This window comes from Tachysurus fulvidraco, chromosome 1 (assembly GCF_022655615.1).
Source record: "Tachysurus fulvidraco isolate hzauxx_2018 chromosome 1, HZAU_PFXX_2.0, whole genome shotgun sequence".
NCBI lineage: Eukaryota > Metazoa > Chordata > Actinopteri > Siluriformes > Bagridae > Tachysurus > Tachysurus fulvidraco.
The window spans coordinates 48,459,230-48,477,585 of NC_062518.1; the positions used below are offsets into that span (position 1 = coordinate 48,459,230).

The 18,356-nt window shown below is 38.9% G+C and overlaps 1 protein-coding gene across 1 annotated transcript in view; it reads left to right on the plus strand.

Annotated features, from left to right (window-relative positions):
- LOC113635030 (C-C motif chemokine 18-like) overlaps positions 1 to 18,356 on the plus strand; it is a 59,391-nt gene that overhangs the window by 40,727 nt on the left and 308 nt on the right. The window lies entirely within an intron of this gene.

An 18,356-nucleotide genomic window follows, 5' to 3' on the forward strand; every position in this document is an offset into this window, starting at 1 on the left:
TCACAAACACCACCAATCCGTGGTCAGACTTTCGGGAACAGCTTGGAGACGACTCCATCTTCCTTCAAAGAAGTTCCAGCAAGCTTCACTTCCAAGAACGACAACTGCTCTGATCTTCAGGAGAACTTGGGAGAACATCTGACCCCACCCTAACTAATCTTTAGAGATTTCTCTGTTGCATCCGGACTCTTGTGCAGTAAGCCAATGCAAGTATCCGTTTCCTTTACCAACCAATTTAGATGCGTATTTTAAGTATGAAACTTGCATTGTGTCTTAATGTGAATTTAAGTTTCCGGTGACGATTTCCCAGTTAGGGTGTGATTAATTTTGAAGTTTAAGCTTGCCATTCCTTTCCTTCCTTTCTCTAATTTCTTCTTTCCAGTCTCTTCCTCTCTTTCCCCAATTTTAATTCCCTTTGTTTTATTTTATTTTCATCTTTGTTTTCCCTATTTCTTTTGTTTGTTTGTGTAGTTAGTTTTATGTTGTGTTTGTCTCATTCATTAAATGCCATATTTTTGTGCCACAAGTGATTGTCTCTGAGTATCGCTCACAAATTAAGGTACCTGCAACATCTGGTCTGAACTACATGCTCTATTAAGTTAATTTAATTCAAATTAAGGTGTAAAGTAAAAGAGGAGTGAACCTTCCTGGGCCGGTAAGATACCGCCTTCATAGAATTAATAAAGGTTACACGGCCTGTTCAGCGGACGAACAGACCAAATAAGTGTAACGTTAATTCCATTACCGTTAATTTCAACTTAGGTTAAAATATTTAGAGTCACTTTAACACATTACAATTACTTATAAATATTTACCTTGCTTCGCGAGCCAAAATTGCTACAAGCTAAAAGGGGATAAGAGGATAAGTTGGTGCATAAAAGAGAAATGAGGTATAAAAACGTTTTCGAATACACAAACTCTCTTACAGTGAAAATGTGTGAAATGTTTAATAAAAAATGAAAACGATAAATTGCAGTGATATACAGTAAACACACTCTAGTTGTTATTTTTTGGTACTATATTTGTATGAGGTGACGTATTGTGCTATTTACGCTAACGTGTAAGTCTAAATAGATGTTATTGTAACTATGTTTTCCTGTAAAAACTGCACACTTAGCATTTACACGTTAACAGTGTCGGAGTGAGTGACAGGAAGATGGAGGTGGAAGGTGTGAAATGGTGGCAGTGATGCTACCAGATTTCAGGGCTAGATAATGTGATAATGTGCAGCAAGAAGAGCCTTTGACCCCTGATCCTGTAGATGAACTCTTGGAGGAAAATGATATAGAGAATGAAAACCTTGATGTATTGCATCATGAATTGGAGCATAATTTAGCCTCACTCTTTCTCAAAATGCAGGCAATTTTGCATGTTTCTGATTCGGCCACACAATAATTCAACAAATAAATCAAATTTTACTTCTTTCAGAGCCCCTTGTTTATCATGCTATTCAGCAAATTCTCCTTGAACATGGAGTGAGTGGCTGTGATTCATTAGTGAGAAAAATAGTTAATGCAGTAAAAGACAGTAACCCACTCTTGACAATGACCAATGATGGTAAGCCTCTTTCCACAATAAGCAGAAGAGCATCATATTTTCAGAACGAATTTCCAATAGTCATGCCAATTGAATACAAGCTCGATTCACAGTCAGTCTCTTATGTGCCAGTACTTCAAATGTTGCAGAAAATTCTAAACAGGGCGGACATTCTAAATAGGGTCCTTTGCAATGATCGATCAGTTAATGAATTCAAGTCCTATAGAGATGGCACTCACTATCAAAAAAATGACTTTTTCAACACTGATACCTTCAGGATTGTCCTGGGTCTTTATGTGGATGAATTTGAGGTTGCCAATCACAAAATGTTTGCTCTCTATTGGGTTCTAGCCAACCTTCCCTCAAAAGATCGTTCATCACTTCAGTCAATTCAGCTAGCAATTTTATGCAGAGCTAGTGCAGTTAAACAACATGGTTACAAAGACATCTTGCAGCCACTTGAAACTCTTGAAAAGTATGGTGTATACATTGAACAGTTAGGAGACAGTGTGAAAGGAAGTGTGCTTTTTGTGTCATCTGACAATTTAGGTGCTCATTCTTTCGCAGGACTACAGGAGAGTTTCACTGTTGTGCACCCATGTCGGTTCTGCTTTGCAAAGAGGAGTGAAATCCAGTCAAAGGATGTCCGGTCGGGAGCATCTGAACTGAGAAGCAAGCAGGAGCATGACAGGCAAGTGGCTGAAGTGTTACATGATGCAAGTTTGGTAAAGCAGTATGGTGTGAAAGATGGCTGTGTTTTAAGTGAAAGGTTGGAACATTTTCACATAGTTGGTTTTTTTCCACCTGACATAATGCACGACCTTATGGAGGGTGTCATCCCTATTGAAATGTCCTTGTGCATTAATGATTTGGTCTCAAATAAATTAATCTCTCTTGAATCCCTGAATCAAGCTATCAAGCAGTTTCCTTACAAATTCTCAGACAAAGTTGATCAGCCTCAGATCATCCCAGTCACTTTTGCCAAAAAAGGCACCATTGGGGGTAATGCCCATGAGAACTGGGCGCTTATTAGACTTCTGCCCCTCATGGTTGGCCTTGATATCCCTGAAAATGATCAAACGTGGGAAATTGTGTTGCTTCTAAAAGATATTTTAGAAATGGCATTGGCATTCAAGTTCACTGAGGATTCTCTTGATTTTCTTGATGCAAAGATTGCAGAACACAGACATTTACTTTTAACAGTCTTCCCTCATTTCACATTGCGCCCTAAACACCACTACATTGAGCACTATCCGCAGCTCATAAGAATGTATGGACCACTAAGAGATATGTGGACGATGCGATTTGAGGGAAAACATAAATTCTTCAAGCAGGTAATCCATTACACCAAAAACTTCAAAAATGTTCCACAAACTTTGGCTGTTCGCCATCAAAGACTGTTGGCTTACTACATTGACTTGCCCTCCTTTCTCAAGCCATCCATACAGACAAAGAAGGTGATGGGTACTTTGATTTCAACTTTCCCTGAGAACATTCAGGAATTCCTGAGACAAATATATGCAGTTCAGAACACTGTCCTAACAGCATCATCTGTGAGCATTGATGGAGTCAAGTATAATCCAGATATGGTTGTATCTGTTGGAACTTGTTCAGGCCTACCTGATTTCAGAGAGATTTCAAAAATTATTGTTATCAACAGTGATGTTCTTTTTGTATGTAAAGATCTGACATGTTGGTACATTGAGCACCTACGTTCTTTTGAACTGTGCAGTCATGTGCTATCACTGTCAATTACCAAACCCTCAGATCTGAATGACCCATTTCCTTTGCCAGCCTATAAACTTCGGGGCAGGACCTATGTTACTCTAAAACATTATATTCTATGCTGAATGAATGATAATTCAGGTTTTTCTGTGTACTTTTTAAAGTACAAGAATTAGTGAAACTTTTCAAATCATATTTTAGAATGATGAAAATAGGACTTTTTTTTGTTGGTTTGTTGTACTTGTTTAATTTAAGAAAACTAACTAAATTCTTTAACCTTTGTAGAGAGACCAAATATGGAGACAAGGACCATATTCTGAGTAATAGTTTGTGACAATGACATCAGAAAAATCGTACTTCCTGAGAAACCACAGACCGTTGAATCACTGTGAGAACAACTTACAGAAAAGCTGGGACTTCAGTACAAGTTCACACTTCAGTTTGAGGATCCAGACTTCAACAATTCCCTTGTGAATATTACCGAAATTGCTGACTTGCCAGATAAGCCCACACTGAAGATTGTCTCCTTTGTGACAACACCAACCCCTAGCACAGCTGACACTGAAGTCCTGTCTGTGTCTTCTGATGATCATTCATGTCATAGTCTACGGACTGCATGGCCAGAGACTTTCGAGATCCCTACTTTTCCTATTGACGTTGAATATAGATTAAGTCAGGGCAATCTACAGTACATGCGAGATCAAACATATCTACAATTGTCAGGAGAGCTTAAGCATGAGATTCTTGAAAAACTCTCAGAGACAATATACAGTTACAAAGCTTATCCAGATAAGGAAAATTTTGAGGCTGTTGCTTCTGCTTTGATAAAAAAAACATCCCTGCCTTACCCAGCCTGGATCATCTAAGGGGTGGAATGCGTGGTATGATAGCCTCAGATGGAAAATGGGTAATTACCGCTCAAAACTCCGTCGGGCTGGATGTTTGGAGGTATCCATAAATGGTGGGAAAAGAAAAGGACAGCAGCCTCAGAGAAACATCAAAAGAGCCAAGAGGTTTGAAATCAATTTTTTACCGAACTTCCCCGATGGTGAAGATGAAGCCAGCATGGAGTCCAAAAGGCAAGAGATGGTGGAAGACATGAAGAAACCGCCCTCCTGGTCCCCTAGGAGACTTCCTGGAAGAAATGGACTCACTGCTTAGTGCTTTCCCTTCCAATAGCTCCCCCCTGACAGTGCTTGGCGACTTCAACCTCCTCTCTGACAAGCTACATTCTTCTTCCCTCCTGTCTCTTCTCGACTCTTTCTCCCTCACACTCAACAGCTACATCCCCACACACAAAGGAGGCAATGTCCTGGACCTGGTTTTCACCCGTCCTTCTCCAGCTACAGACGTGACTGCTACCCCACTACACGTCTCTGATCATCACCTGGTATCCTTCACCATCACTCTACCTATCTTACCTAAAACTACCTCTCACCCCCTTGCTCTTACTCGCTGCAACCTTCACTCTGTCTCTCCTTCATCTGTAGCTTCTGGCACTCTTTCTTCCCTTCCTGATGCTAAGTCTTTTTCCTCACTACCCTTAGACTCAGCCACAGATACTTTCCTCTCATCTCTTTCCTCAGCTATGGACTTCCTCTGCCCTATGTTCACTAAACCCAAGAAAACTTCTTGTTCTGCTCCTTGGCTTTCAGATGTGCTGCGCAACAATCGAAGAGAGCTAAGATCATCAGAGAGAAAGTGGAAGAAATCACAACTTAATGCAGATCTTGATTTTTACAGAACACTTCTTGTCAAGTTCTCCTCAGATGTGACTTCAGCCAAGACTTCCTTCTACAAGGAAAAGCTTGAAGCTTCCTCACATGACCCTCGGAAATTCCACAACATCATCTCTTCTCTGCTCAACCCCCCGGCTCCACCTTCTTCATCCTCCCTGACTGCAGAAGACTTTGCTTCTTTCTACCAGGAGAAGATTGAGGAAATCTGCCGGACCTTCACTTCAGCCCCGACTGCACTTACATCTCAGAGTATGGATTCCCCTACACCTTCGTTGTCACATTTTTCAACTGTGGCAGCAGAAGAGATTTTACAACTCATCCAGTCCTGCAATCCTACCACCTGCCCATTGGATCCACTCCCTACCACTATGCTCCAGACCATCTCACAAGACCTCTTGCCCTTCATTTCCACTATCGTCAATAGATCCATAGCATCTGGTCAGGTACCAACTACTTTCAAGAGAGCAAGGGTTATTCCCATCCTAAAGAAACCTGCTCTGGATCCATCACACATCAGTAACTACAGACCGGTATCACTTCTCTCATTTCTTTCAAAAATTCTTGAACGCATTGTCTATAATCAACTGTCTGCCTATCTCTCACAGAACAACCTCCAAGATCCCAAACAGTCTGGCTTTAAAGCAGCTCACTCTACAGAGACAGCCCTTTTGGATGTCTCTGAGAAGCTACATACTGCTAGATCAGCCAAACTATCATCCGTCCTTATCCTCCTTGACCTTTCAGCAGCGTTTGATACGGTCAACCACAAGACTCTCTTATCCTCCCTCGAGAGTCTTGGGATTTGCGGATCAGCTTGGGAATGGTTTGCCTCCTACCTGGAAGGACGCTCATATCAAGTAACATGGAGGGGAGTGACATCTGCTCCACGCAGACTCTCCACTGGCGTCCCACAGGGCTCAGTACTTGGTCCTCTTCTTTTCTCCCTGTATACTCACTCTCTTGGTGAAGTTATTTCATCACATGGGTTCTCTTACCACTGCTATGCTGATGATACACAACTTATCTTCTCTTTCCCACCCTCAGATGCCACAGCTTCTGACCAGATCTCAGCATGTCTGGCAGAAATTTCATCATGGATGACTGCTCATCAGTTAAAGCTCAATCCTAGCAAAACTGAACTGCTGTTCATCCCAGGTGATTCATCCCCAGGTCACGATCTTGCTATATCCTTGCACAACGATCTGATCTCCCCTTCAGCCACAGCTCACAACCTTGGGGTAACCATGGACAATCAACTGTCCTTTTCCTCTCATGTTGCAAATGTGACTCGCTCATGTCGGTTTCTTCTCTACAACATTAGAAGGATTTGGCCATTTTTGTCCACACAGACTGCTCAGGTACTTGTTCAGTCTCTTGTCATTTCTAGACTGGATTACTGCAATGCACTGCTGGCAGGTCTACCTATGAAAGCAATCCGTCCTCTGCAAATGATCCAAAATGCAGCTGCCCGGCTTGTTTTCAACCTGCCAAAGTTCTCGCATACCACCCCGCTGCTGCGATACCTCCACTGGCTTCCGGTAGCTGCACGCATCCGGTTCAAAACACTGATGCTGGCCTACAAAGCCAAAAATGGACCAGCTCCCTCTTACCTCAAAGCCCTCATCATTCCTCGCACTGCACCCCGTAACCTCCGATCTACCAGCACTGCTCGACTGGTTCCACCATCTCTCAGGGTAAGAGGCAAGTATACTACAAGACTCTTCTCTGTACTGGCACCAAGGTGGTGGAATGAACTTCCCATAGAGGTCCGGACAGCCGAGTCACTGGCTATTTTTAAGCGGCGGTTGAAGACCTACTTATTCAGGAAGCACTTCAACTAGCACTTCTTTCCTTATCCTTTGCATTTAAAAAAAAAAAAAACAAACAAACAAAAAAAAAAAAAACCTTTGACACTTTTTCATTGTAACTTTGAACAAATGTTTTAAACTCATGGTATCTTAAGTATGTAACCTAGTGAACCAGCATTAATGTATTCAGTGTTAGAGATTTAAGCACTTATGTACGTCGCTCTGGATAAGGGCGTCTGCCAAATGCTGTAAATGTAATGTAAATGTAAAGAAACGTCGTCTTAATGTTGCAGTGATAGCCCAGAAAATGAATTCTACATTTGCCTTGCGTAGAAAGGAATTGATAGAGAAGGAGCCTGCAGTGAAGAATACAGTGGAAAGGTGGCCAGCCCTCTTCACACAGAGTCAGGTGAGTAAATATTCTTGCCCTTATTGGTTTCATATATGTTTTTATTTTGAACATTTAAGCAAATTGATCATTAAATGAAGTTCTAAACGTAGGTTCGGTAGGAGCCTAAACATTCAGTCCTGTCAATCATCTCTTTGAGCGTATTTAAGCGGCAGTCTTTGCGCATGGGCAGCAACAATTCTTCCGGCATTCCTCCTCCTCCCCATCTCCTCCTCTCTCCTCTTATTCTTTCTCCATACAGCTCTATTATAGGAAGGGGGGTAGAACTCGGAGCTCAAGCCGAGCCGTGGGTTCGAGACCCTTCGAAGACAGCAAGCCAAGTTTGTTTACCATTAACTATTAAGACTGAATGGGCAGGCGAACTCGTGAACCACTTTTCAGATTAATGTTAATACATGCACATTTCAGTGAAATTTAACCGCTTAATGTCAGTTTGTTCTACTTTTTTTTAGATTCTGGCAGAGTTCAGTCGTATATCTGGCACAAACCTGCAAACTGAATTTTTTCAAGAACTGGACAGATTCACTCAACGTTTCATCGATATTTAGGGCCAAAGGTGGAGACATTGGCTCCAAACTTAAGAAGATTCTGAACCAGATTGAAAATGATGTAAGCTCCTCAGTCACATAACAATTCTTTTTCCATAGTAAAACAATTGTTGCTTTTGCTGTTGTTTGCTTTGTGTTCTGTTAGTCTGTGTTCTGTTAGTCATAACTGCAGAAATCCAACATCAATGCGAGACGAACAGCTGTTCTTCGTGGCCTACCACTCCTCCTCGGAGCAGACCCCACTGATTTTTACAAGACATGTCTTGTAAGTATTTTTTTCTGTGATGTGATTCTTATTTAAAGGGTTAGTAAGACCTTTGTTCATCTTTGGAATGAAAAATAAAGATGATCTTTGATGACAGCTGTCAGATTTCCTTCCATTGACTGCTTTTGTAACTACTGCTTTGTTGTACTTTTCAAAAACATCATAAAGAGATCGTAAAACTAATCTAAACTTTACTCGAACGTAAACATTGATCAATCAACATAAGCAGCAGCTTAACCTAACCTGAATATGCCAAAATTAAATCTGTTTGACCATAACAAGCAATCGATTTTCTTCAGAAAATTGTAACTAAACCGTTCAATTCATATGGATTAGTTTTCCGGCCTTTTTATGAAGTTTTTGAAGCATCAAAGTGGTAGTTACAAAGGCAGTCAATGGAAGGAAAACTGACAGCATCTTGTCATCAAAAATATCTTCATTTGTGTTCTGAAGATGATTGTATTCTTCTCTGTAATGATGTTTTGATAACCTTTCAAATATCAAATAAAAATGATCTGTTTTAGAATAGGTTTTAATCTGGTCTTCAAGATTTATTTATTGTCTTTTTATAGAGTGGTTCGAATGTCTGTATTCCTCCCTGCATCCACTGCTGTGTCCTGTTTGAAAATGCCTTTACATTTAGACATAATACAGTGTTATTACTTTAATTTCTCATTTCTCAATGTATGCGCCCTCAAAAGTATTGTGTGGCTTACTTTGACCTCATTTTTGTTATATACCATTCCCAATTTAGGACTGTGATGGAAATGAAGACATGTCCAACATTGTTATTGGGATTCTGACAGTGATTCCAGAGGACTCTGTAACTGTACCCTACTCCCTGCATCTTGATGCCACAACAACGGCAATCATTTTGGAAGGTACAGTGGTTGTGGAAGACCTGCAAAATCTTCCAGAAGCAATGTGTTTGCTCTTTGGACTAATTTATGCTCTAAACATAGAGTATCCTGCAGCACTGAAGAGCACATTTGATTTCATACAGAGAGTGATTTTGTCCCATGGACACAATTTACTCAAACCTAAAATCCAATCACTAAAAAATCGCCTGATGCAGTAATAGACCATTGCCATGATGTGATTTTTTTCCCCATGGTTAACTATTACCGAGTTGAGTTTGAGTGAATAGAGCTGTCTTTAGTACTTAGTAAGAAAATTGTTCAGTATGATAATGTTTTACAGATACTTCAGTGTTTTCCAATCGTTGAAAAAGAAATATCCCTGTTTAAAAGGATACCCCTGTTTAAAAGGATATTCACACATATCCCTGTTTAAAAGGATGTACTGAAAATTGTCAATTTTAGTGATGTTGAATTGTTTTTTACAGAGTTAGAAGAGAATTTTAGAGAGAACTGTATTAAGAAAGTTATTCTGTACTAAACCTGTTCAGTGTTTGAAAACTCTGCTTTTGACCACTTTGAAAAGATATTAAAAAAAGCAAAACAAACAGTTTTATTTTTAGATTTTTTTATATATATATTTTTTATATTTGTTTTATTTCATGAGTGAGATGTGCTTTTTTTGCCAAAATGATGCAATATTGTTTTATAGAGCAAATAAACGTTCTAGTGTTGTGCCAAATCTGTTGTCTGTCTTTGTATTCCCAACTTAGAATTTTGAGTACAACTTGCTTGAGAAATTTAAGGCAATCAGTTTCCACACATTCTTCTAGTAAAATGAACAAGCAGACATGTTAAAATTACTGTTTTGTTTGAGTTCTGCTTACAAAGCTCAACTTAAATCTGTTAGTTGCCTGTACTTTTGAAATCTAGTTACCTTCTACTCAAATTTTATGGTAACTTCTACAAATACACAAGTTAAGTCTACAAAGTAGTAGTAAGTAAAATCAAGTAAAAAAATATGATCTAATTTGCTTGAGAACTTTGAGGCAATCAGTTTCCACAGCTTTTCTAAGTAAGTAAACACACTCTAGTTGTTATTTTTTGGTACTATATTTGTATGAGGTGACGTATTGTGCTGTTTACGCTAACGTGTAAGGAAAGGAAGGTGAGGAAATAATACAATTTTCATTTTTGGGTGAACTTTACCTTTAAGAGCTACATTTAGCCTTAAATGTTATATGAATATGGGACCTGGAGCAGGTTTTATCAGATGACTGTCTTTTGTTGCTTATAATAAATGTATATATATATATATGTGTGTATGTGTGTGTGTGTGTGTGTGTGTGTGTGTGTGTGTGTGTGTGTGTGTGTGTGTGTGTGTGTGTGTGTGTGTATGAATATATAATTTTGGAGTGTGCTGATGAATATTTGTGTTCATCAGCCACAAGATTGTTACGAAAGACAGGCACTGATGTAGGTGAGTTAGGGTGGAGTCAGCGTTCACATTCATCCCAGAGGTGTTCAGTAGGGATGAGATCAGAAAACAACCACATATAGCAGGAAAGGTCAGGTGACCCAATACTTTTGGAAATATAATGTATACCAAGTGTATCACCAAGGCCATATCCCAAACTGTAGGGAGATTCCAGCTCTGTCCTTGAAAACAACTCAAAATTATTGTGATGTTTTACAAATGACAAAATTAATGTTAATTAAATTAAGCACTTCGTGTTTTTAGGGTTGACACCAGGGGCAGTTCTAGGGTTTCATCTTTAGGAGGTTTTAGCCCTCAGTGAGAATTTAAAACAAGAAGAGTTCTATATTATATATTATATGACAACTCTGGTAATAAGAATAGTGACATTTCACTGCTTTTGGTTGCCGTCTTTGCGTCTTTCCGCCGATTAACGTTATAGATAAACGCCTCCAGCTATGACTGCGCGTGCACGCTGCGCGTACCTGTGCTTCTCCGTTCTAATAAAGCAGACAGCTGAAGACGCACGTGTGAAACACTACAACACACGCGTGTAAAAGCAAAGTAAAAAAAATTCGCTCTTGGATCAAACTGATAAATAATTTTCTTTCCCACCGACGACATGTCCTGCATTTTAACGTCATTTTTATTGTTTATTTATGAAAGTAAAAATTATCCTTATAGTTTTAGGGTGGCTGAGATTACAGACAGGGGGCTGAAGCCACCCTAAAAAAGGTCTAGAACTGCCCCTGGGTGACACAATTCGCAACGCAAATTACAAACATCTCCCTCATATATGGCCATGTGTGTTCAGGAATGTCCTCGTTGATAGTTATTTTAACATCGGTGACTCCCTCTGAATGAACATTAGCCATTCCTTTTGTAGGCGCTGCTCATTGTTAGCTCCGCTATCCTTAGTCTATGTCTGATAGCCAGTAAATAATACAGTACACCAGTCACATGGGGAAAAAGCCGCACAATGATAGGATGATAGGCTGGAAACAGCGCTCAATGAGAAGGAATAATACTAAAAGTAACGAGTCCGTTTGGGAAATGTAAGAAGTAAGAAGTACAGATATTTGTGTAAAAATGTAATGAGTAAAAGTAAAAAGTTGTCCGAAAAATAAATAGTGGAGTAAAAACTAAAATACTAAAATACTGATACCAGAAAAATGTACTTAAGTACAGTAACAAAGTATTTTTACTCCGTTACTTCCCACCTCTCACAGTATACTCACTACAAAAAAACTAGACTACACCACTGGTGTAGCCCCACCCCCAAAATAAGCGAAATCTAAAAGTTAGCACAACATGGACATGTCATATATCAAAACACTCAGCTCACATGTATTCTGGTCACGTCACGTGACGTCACGCGATGTCAGGTGAAAATCAAAAATTTGCACAACATGGTCATGTGACATATCAAAACACTCAGGACAATAAGGGTAATCGCGTCATGGGTATTCGGATCATGTCACATGCTCATGTCTGCTCGCCTCCAAAAGTATTGGCACCCTCGCTTGCAATCATGCAGAATGACCCAAAACACCCTAGGAACCGAGTGCCGAGATTTGCCACGTGCAAGCACCATTCACATTTTCTTCAGGAAATGCACATTCTAGTTTCATTTATTGTTTCTTAAAGCTGTTTATCTTATTCACATGTGTGATCAATAACGTTCAGGAGAGGCGAAACTGTCCAAGAAATATTAACTGCTGATCAGCTCTTTCTAGTTCGAGGTAAAAACCACAGATGGTTCCTGTGGAAGAAATGTAGAGGGGTTTTAGTTGTTACTTAGTCTGACAGGAACTTTCCGTCATGTTCAAAATGCCCTCCACCCCACCACACACTCTCTTCCTCTTCCTCTTCTTATGATCGGTTTATAAGCCCTGCGCAGTGGGTCATATATGCATTATTTTCAGACATCACATATCAGCGCGATCATCATCTCCATCAGCAGCCATGTCCTCCTGTACTCTTCTGCTGCTTCTGCTGGGTCTTTCCTGCCTTCAGAGCTTCACAGTGTCAATGAGTAAGATTTTGTGTTTTTTATTATTAATTTAATTCTGTATTCATCTATTGAGGATCATTAATGATCATTTTAAAGAGTAATGTTCACATATGTAAAGAGTAATGTTCACATATTTAAAGAGTAATGTTCACATATTCAAATGAACTTCATCACTTCATGGAACCAAAAATTATTCTGAATATTCATTTAGATCTTTAAGAATGACTCGTAGTTTTTATTTCATTTTTTCTCGCTCATTTTTTTATTCTTTAAATTAGTAGAAAATTTAAAAGGTAAATATTAAAATGTTTGTACGCAGATGCAAATGGAGCAGATTTGTGCTGTTTCGAGTTCCACAAAAGACCGTTACCAGCAGCAAACGTTGTTTCTTATGAAGAAACAAGACCTGACTGTACACTTCCTGGTGTCATGTAAGTTTTCAACCCTGCCTTTTTTTTTGTTTTGTTTACTCTCACTCACTCACTCATTTTCTGTTTACATTTTTTAAAATTCATTTTATTTCATTTCACAATTCTACACTGACCCAAATCTTCTTTCCTGCAGTTTTACCACAAAGAAGGGTTATCGCATATGTGCAGACCCTGAGGTGGACTGGGTGCAGCAGGTCATCAAAATTAAAAACTCAGCCTAGATTCAGGAGACAAATTAAAGCGTCTCTCCCTGAAATTAGCTTTACTTTGCAGAATGCTTCATTTTACCTACACAGTACTTAAAGCAATTTGATATTGTGTGTAACAAGACAAAGCTTCTTCTTCTGTCTGTTTTATCTTCTGCACAAATAAAGCACACATTTATAACGCATTATTATTGTTTTATTTATTTACGAGGTTTACAGAAACACGGTTCACACTGAATAATAATCAGGTGCTTCAGCTGGTAGAAGGTGTGTTAAGGTGTGTTAAGGTGTGTTAAGGTACAATGTTAAAGAATAAATCAGGTGTATTTACTGAGAATGCTGTAAGGGGAAATCACACATCAGGGATATTAAGGGCTAAGTGATAATGAGGTAAAAGTGATAATGAGGTATAAGGGTCTATGGGATATCGTATTATTGGTTATAATGAAGTCTAAACGTTAGTGATCTATAAGGATCGATGAGGTGTAAGAGGTAGTGACGTTTAATGGGCATTGAGTTGTAACATATTGAGATATAAGAGATAATGAGGTAAAGGCGATAAGAGGATAAGTTGGTGTATAAAAGAGAAATAAGGTATAAAAACGTTTTCGAATACACAAACTCTCTTACAATACATTAAATAAACAATAAATTGCAGTGATATACAGTAAACACGCTCTAGTTGTTATTTTTTGGTACTATATTTGTATGAGGTGACGTATTGTGCTGTTTACGCTAACGTATAAGGAAAGGAAGGTGAGGAAATAATACAATTTTCATTTTTAGGTGAACTTTACCTTTAAGAGCTACATTTAACCTTAAATGTTATATGAATATGGGACCTGGAGCACAGGTTTTATCAGCTGACTGTCTTTTGTTGCTTATAATAAATGTGAATGTTGATAACACATAAGCAGTCTTTAATAATGCTCTCAATTACATGTAGATGCATATTTTATGCATTAGTGAGTGTGGTGGTGCCTATGGGGTGTCGCTCTAGGATGGGTGCATATGAGGAAGGGGGGGGATCACAGTATACTCACTACAAAAAACTAGACTACACCACTGGTGTAGCCCCACCCCCAAAATAAGCGAAATCTAAAAGTTAGCACAACATGGACATGTCATATATCAAAACACTCAGCTCACATGTATTCTGGTCACGTCACGTGACGTCACGTGAAAATCAAAATTTAACACAACACGGACATGTGACATATCAAAACACTCGGCACAATGAGGGGAACAGGCTCACGTGTACTCTGCTCACGTCACGTGACATCACATGATGTCACGTGAAAATCAAAAATTTGCACAACATGGACATGTGACATATCAAAACACGCAGGACAATGAGGGTAATCGCGTCATGGGTATTCGGATCATGTCACATGCTCATGTCCGCTTGCCTCCAAAAGTATTGGCACCCTCCCTTGCAATCATGCAGAATGACCCAAAACACCCTAGCAACCGAGTGCCGAGATTTGCCACGTGCAAGCACCATTCACATTTTCTTCAGGAAATGCACATTCTAGTTTCATTTATTGTTTCTTAAAGCTGTTTATCTTATTCTCATGTGTGATCAATAACGTTCAGGAGAGGCGAAACTGTTCAAGAAATATTAACTGCTGATATGCTCTTTCTAGTTCGAGGTAAAAACCACAGATAGTTCCTGAAGAAATGTATAGGGGTTTTAGTTGTTACTTAGTCTGACAGGAACTTTCCGTCATGTTCAAAATGCCCTCCACCCCACCACACACTCTCTTCCTCTTCCTCTTCCCCTGATCGGTTTATAAGCCCTGCGCTGGGAGTCATATATGCATTATTTTCAGACATCACACATCAACATGATCATCATCTCCGTGAGCAGTCATGTCCTCCTGTACTCTCTTACTGCTTCTGCTGGGTCTTTCCTGCCTTCAGAGCTTCACAAAGGCAGAGCATAAGATTTTTTGTTGTTTGTTATTAATTTAATTCTGTATTCATCTATTGAAGTTCATTAATGATCAGTTTAAAGAGTAATGTTCACATATTTAAAGAGTAATGTTCACATATTTAAAGAGTAATGTTCACATATTCAAATGAACTTAATGGAACCAAAAATGATTCTGAATATTCATCTAGATCTTTATGAATGACTCGTAGTTTTTATTTCATTTTTTTTCGCTAATTTTTTTATTCTTTAAATTAGTACAAAATTTAAAAGGTAAATATTAAAATGTTTGTACGCAGATGCAAATGGAGCAGATTTGTGCTGTTTCGAGTTCCACAAAAAACCGTTCCCTGCAGGAAACGTTGTTTCTTACATAGAAACAAGAGATGACTGTACACTTCCTGGTGTCATGTAAGTTTTCAACCCTGCCTTTTTTTTTTTTGTTTACATTTTTTAAAATTCATTTGATCTCATTTCACAGTTCTCTACTGACCCAAATCTTCTTTCCTGCAGTTTTACCACAAAGAAGGGTTATCGCATATGTGCAGACCCTGAGATGAACTGGGTGCAGCAGGTCATCAAAATTAAAAACTCAGCCTAAATTCAGGAGACAAATTAAAGCGTCTCTCCCTGAAATTAGCTTTACTTTGCAGAATGCTTCATTTTACCTACACAGTACTTAAAGCAATCTGATATTGTGTGTAACAAGACAAAGCTTCTTCTTCTGTCTGTTTTATCTTCTGCACAAATAAAGCACACATTTATAACTCATTATTAGTGTTTTATTTATTTACGAGGTTTACAGAAACACGGTTCACACTGAATAATAATCAGGTGCTTCAGCTGGTAGAAGATGTGTTAAGGTGTGTTAAGATGTGCAATACCATCATTATCACATAGAGAGAAATATTTAAGGCAAAGAATAAATCAGGTGTATTTACTGAGAATACTGTAAGGGGAAATCACACATCAGGGATATTGAGGTCTAAGTGATAATGAGGTAAAAGTGATAGTGAGGTATAAGGGTCTATGGGATATCGTGTTATTAGTTCTAATGAAGTCTAAACGTTAGTGATCTATAAGGAACAATGAGGTGTAAGAGGTAGTGACATGGACAGTGAGGTGTAACATATTGAGGAATAAGAGATAATGAGGTAAAGTGGATAAGAGGATTAGTTGGTGTATAAAAGAGAAATGAGGCATGAAAACTTTTTCGAATACACAACACTCTTACAGTGAAAATGTGTGAAATGTGCAATAAAAAATGAAAACAATAAATTGCAGTGTTATACAGTAAACACACTCTAGTTGTTATTTTTTGGTCCTATATTTGTATGAGGTGACGTATTGTGCTGTTTACGCTAACGTGTAAGTCTAAATAGATGTTATTGTAACTATGTTTTCCTGTTAAAACTGCACACTTAGCATTTACACGTTAACAGTGTCAGAGTGAGTGACAGGAAGATGGAGGTGGAAGGTGTGAAATAGTGGCAGTGATGAGTGATGCTACCAGATTTCAGGGCTCTCAGGTGTCCGGCATTGAGCGTGACAGTCCCTCATTTGGGTCTTTTGTCACGCTACCACATTGTACACATTGTATTTGTCACACAGAAAAACCTACTATTTATCATATATTTAATATGCTGCAGCACCCAAAATGTATCTGTCCGCACCGCCGTCTCTATAGTCGAGCCTGACACTTATCAGGTAATCAAAAAAGAGGCTACGCAACAGCCAATCAGAAAACAGCACTACTGTATCTGGGTAAGATTTAACACAACAACCAATGACAAAAAAGCAGATACTGGAATTGTTCATCATCATCGTCCTCGTTCATCCACAGACAAAAGCACTGGAGCTGCGAGCATCACTTTGAGCACAGAGTAAGTCATGATCTACTGTTTAATGTTACAACAAACTGACAACTTGTTTGACACAAGCAATGACATTGTGACTGCTGTTAGAGACGTTTCCCAGATAATCAGCAGGAGTTCTTCATGAGTGTCTGTAACTTAGCCAACAGTTTTACAGCCTGTTCACTGACAACACCTGTTCAGAACATGTAGTTTAGGGCTAGTGGTTCTCAAACTGGGGGCCCTGAGATGGTGCCAGGGGGCCCCGGCTTCATGACATTTTATAGAATTATGAATTTATCATAAATTAAATCTCAGAAAAATAAGGATACTAACCAACAGCACTACATTGTGTAATTTAACATGATTTTTTAAAATTCAAATATTAAGTTTTGGAAAGTTTTATGTCATAAATTTTCTTTACTTGAGAGCCCTGAGATTTCATAGATGTGAACAGTGAGAGAAAGAATGAGATCCTGAGATCCTGAGATCCTGAGGACACTGCCAGCTCATCTCTCCTGTTGTAGAGGAGCTTGTAGATGTTTTTGAGATCCTCAGGTGAATGCCTTAGGGTTCCTCTGGGAACAGATCTGCTTCCATGGTTCCTGAGCCTATGGAGCCATCCTCTCTCTCTCTCTCTCTCTCTCTCTCTCTCTCTCTCTCTCTCTCTCTCTCTCTCTCTCTCTCTCTCTCTCTCTCTCTCCAAAACCAAAAATGATTCTGAATATTCATTTAGATCTTTAAGAATGACTCGTAGTTTTTATTCCTTTTTTTTTCGCTCATTTTTTTATTCTTTAAATTAGTACAAAATTTGATATGTCACTGTCCAAGAAATATTAACTGCTGATCAGGTTTTTCTAGTTCGAGGTAAAAACCACAGATGGTTCTTGTGGAAGAAATGTAAAGGGGTTTTTGTTGTTACTGTACTTAGTCTGACAGGAACTTTCCGTCATGTACAAACTGCCCTCCACCCCATCACACACTCTCTTCCTCTTCCTCTTCTTATGATCGGTTTATAAGCCCAGCGCTAAGGGTCATAAATGCATTATTTTCAGACATCACATATCAGCACGATCATCATCTCCATCAGCAGCCATGTCCTCCTGTACTCTCCTACTGCTTCTGCTGGGTCTTTCCTGCCTTCAGAGCTCCACAGTGACACTGAGTAAGATTGTTTTTTTATTAGTGGCACTGAGTAAGATTGTTTTTTATTATTAATTTAATTCTGTATTCATCTATTGAAGTTCATTAATGATCATTTTAAAGAATAATGTTCACATATTGAAATGAACTCCATCACTTTATAGACTGAAAAATGATTCTGAATATTCATTTAGGTCTTTAAGAATGACTCATGGTATTTATTCTTCAAATAAGTTCAGAAATAAATAGCTGAATGTTTGTACGCAGATGCAAATGGAGCGGGATTGTGCTGTTTCGAGTTTCATAAAAGACCGTTCCCCACAGCAAACGTTGTGTCTTACATAGAAACAAGACCTGACTGTACACTTCCTGGTGTCATGTAAGTCAACCCTGCTTCTTCATTAAAAAAAAA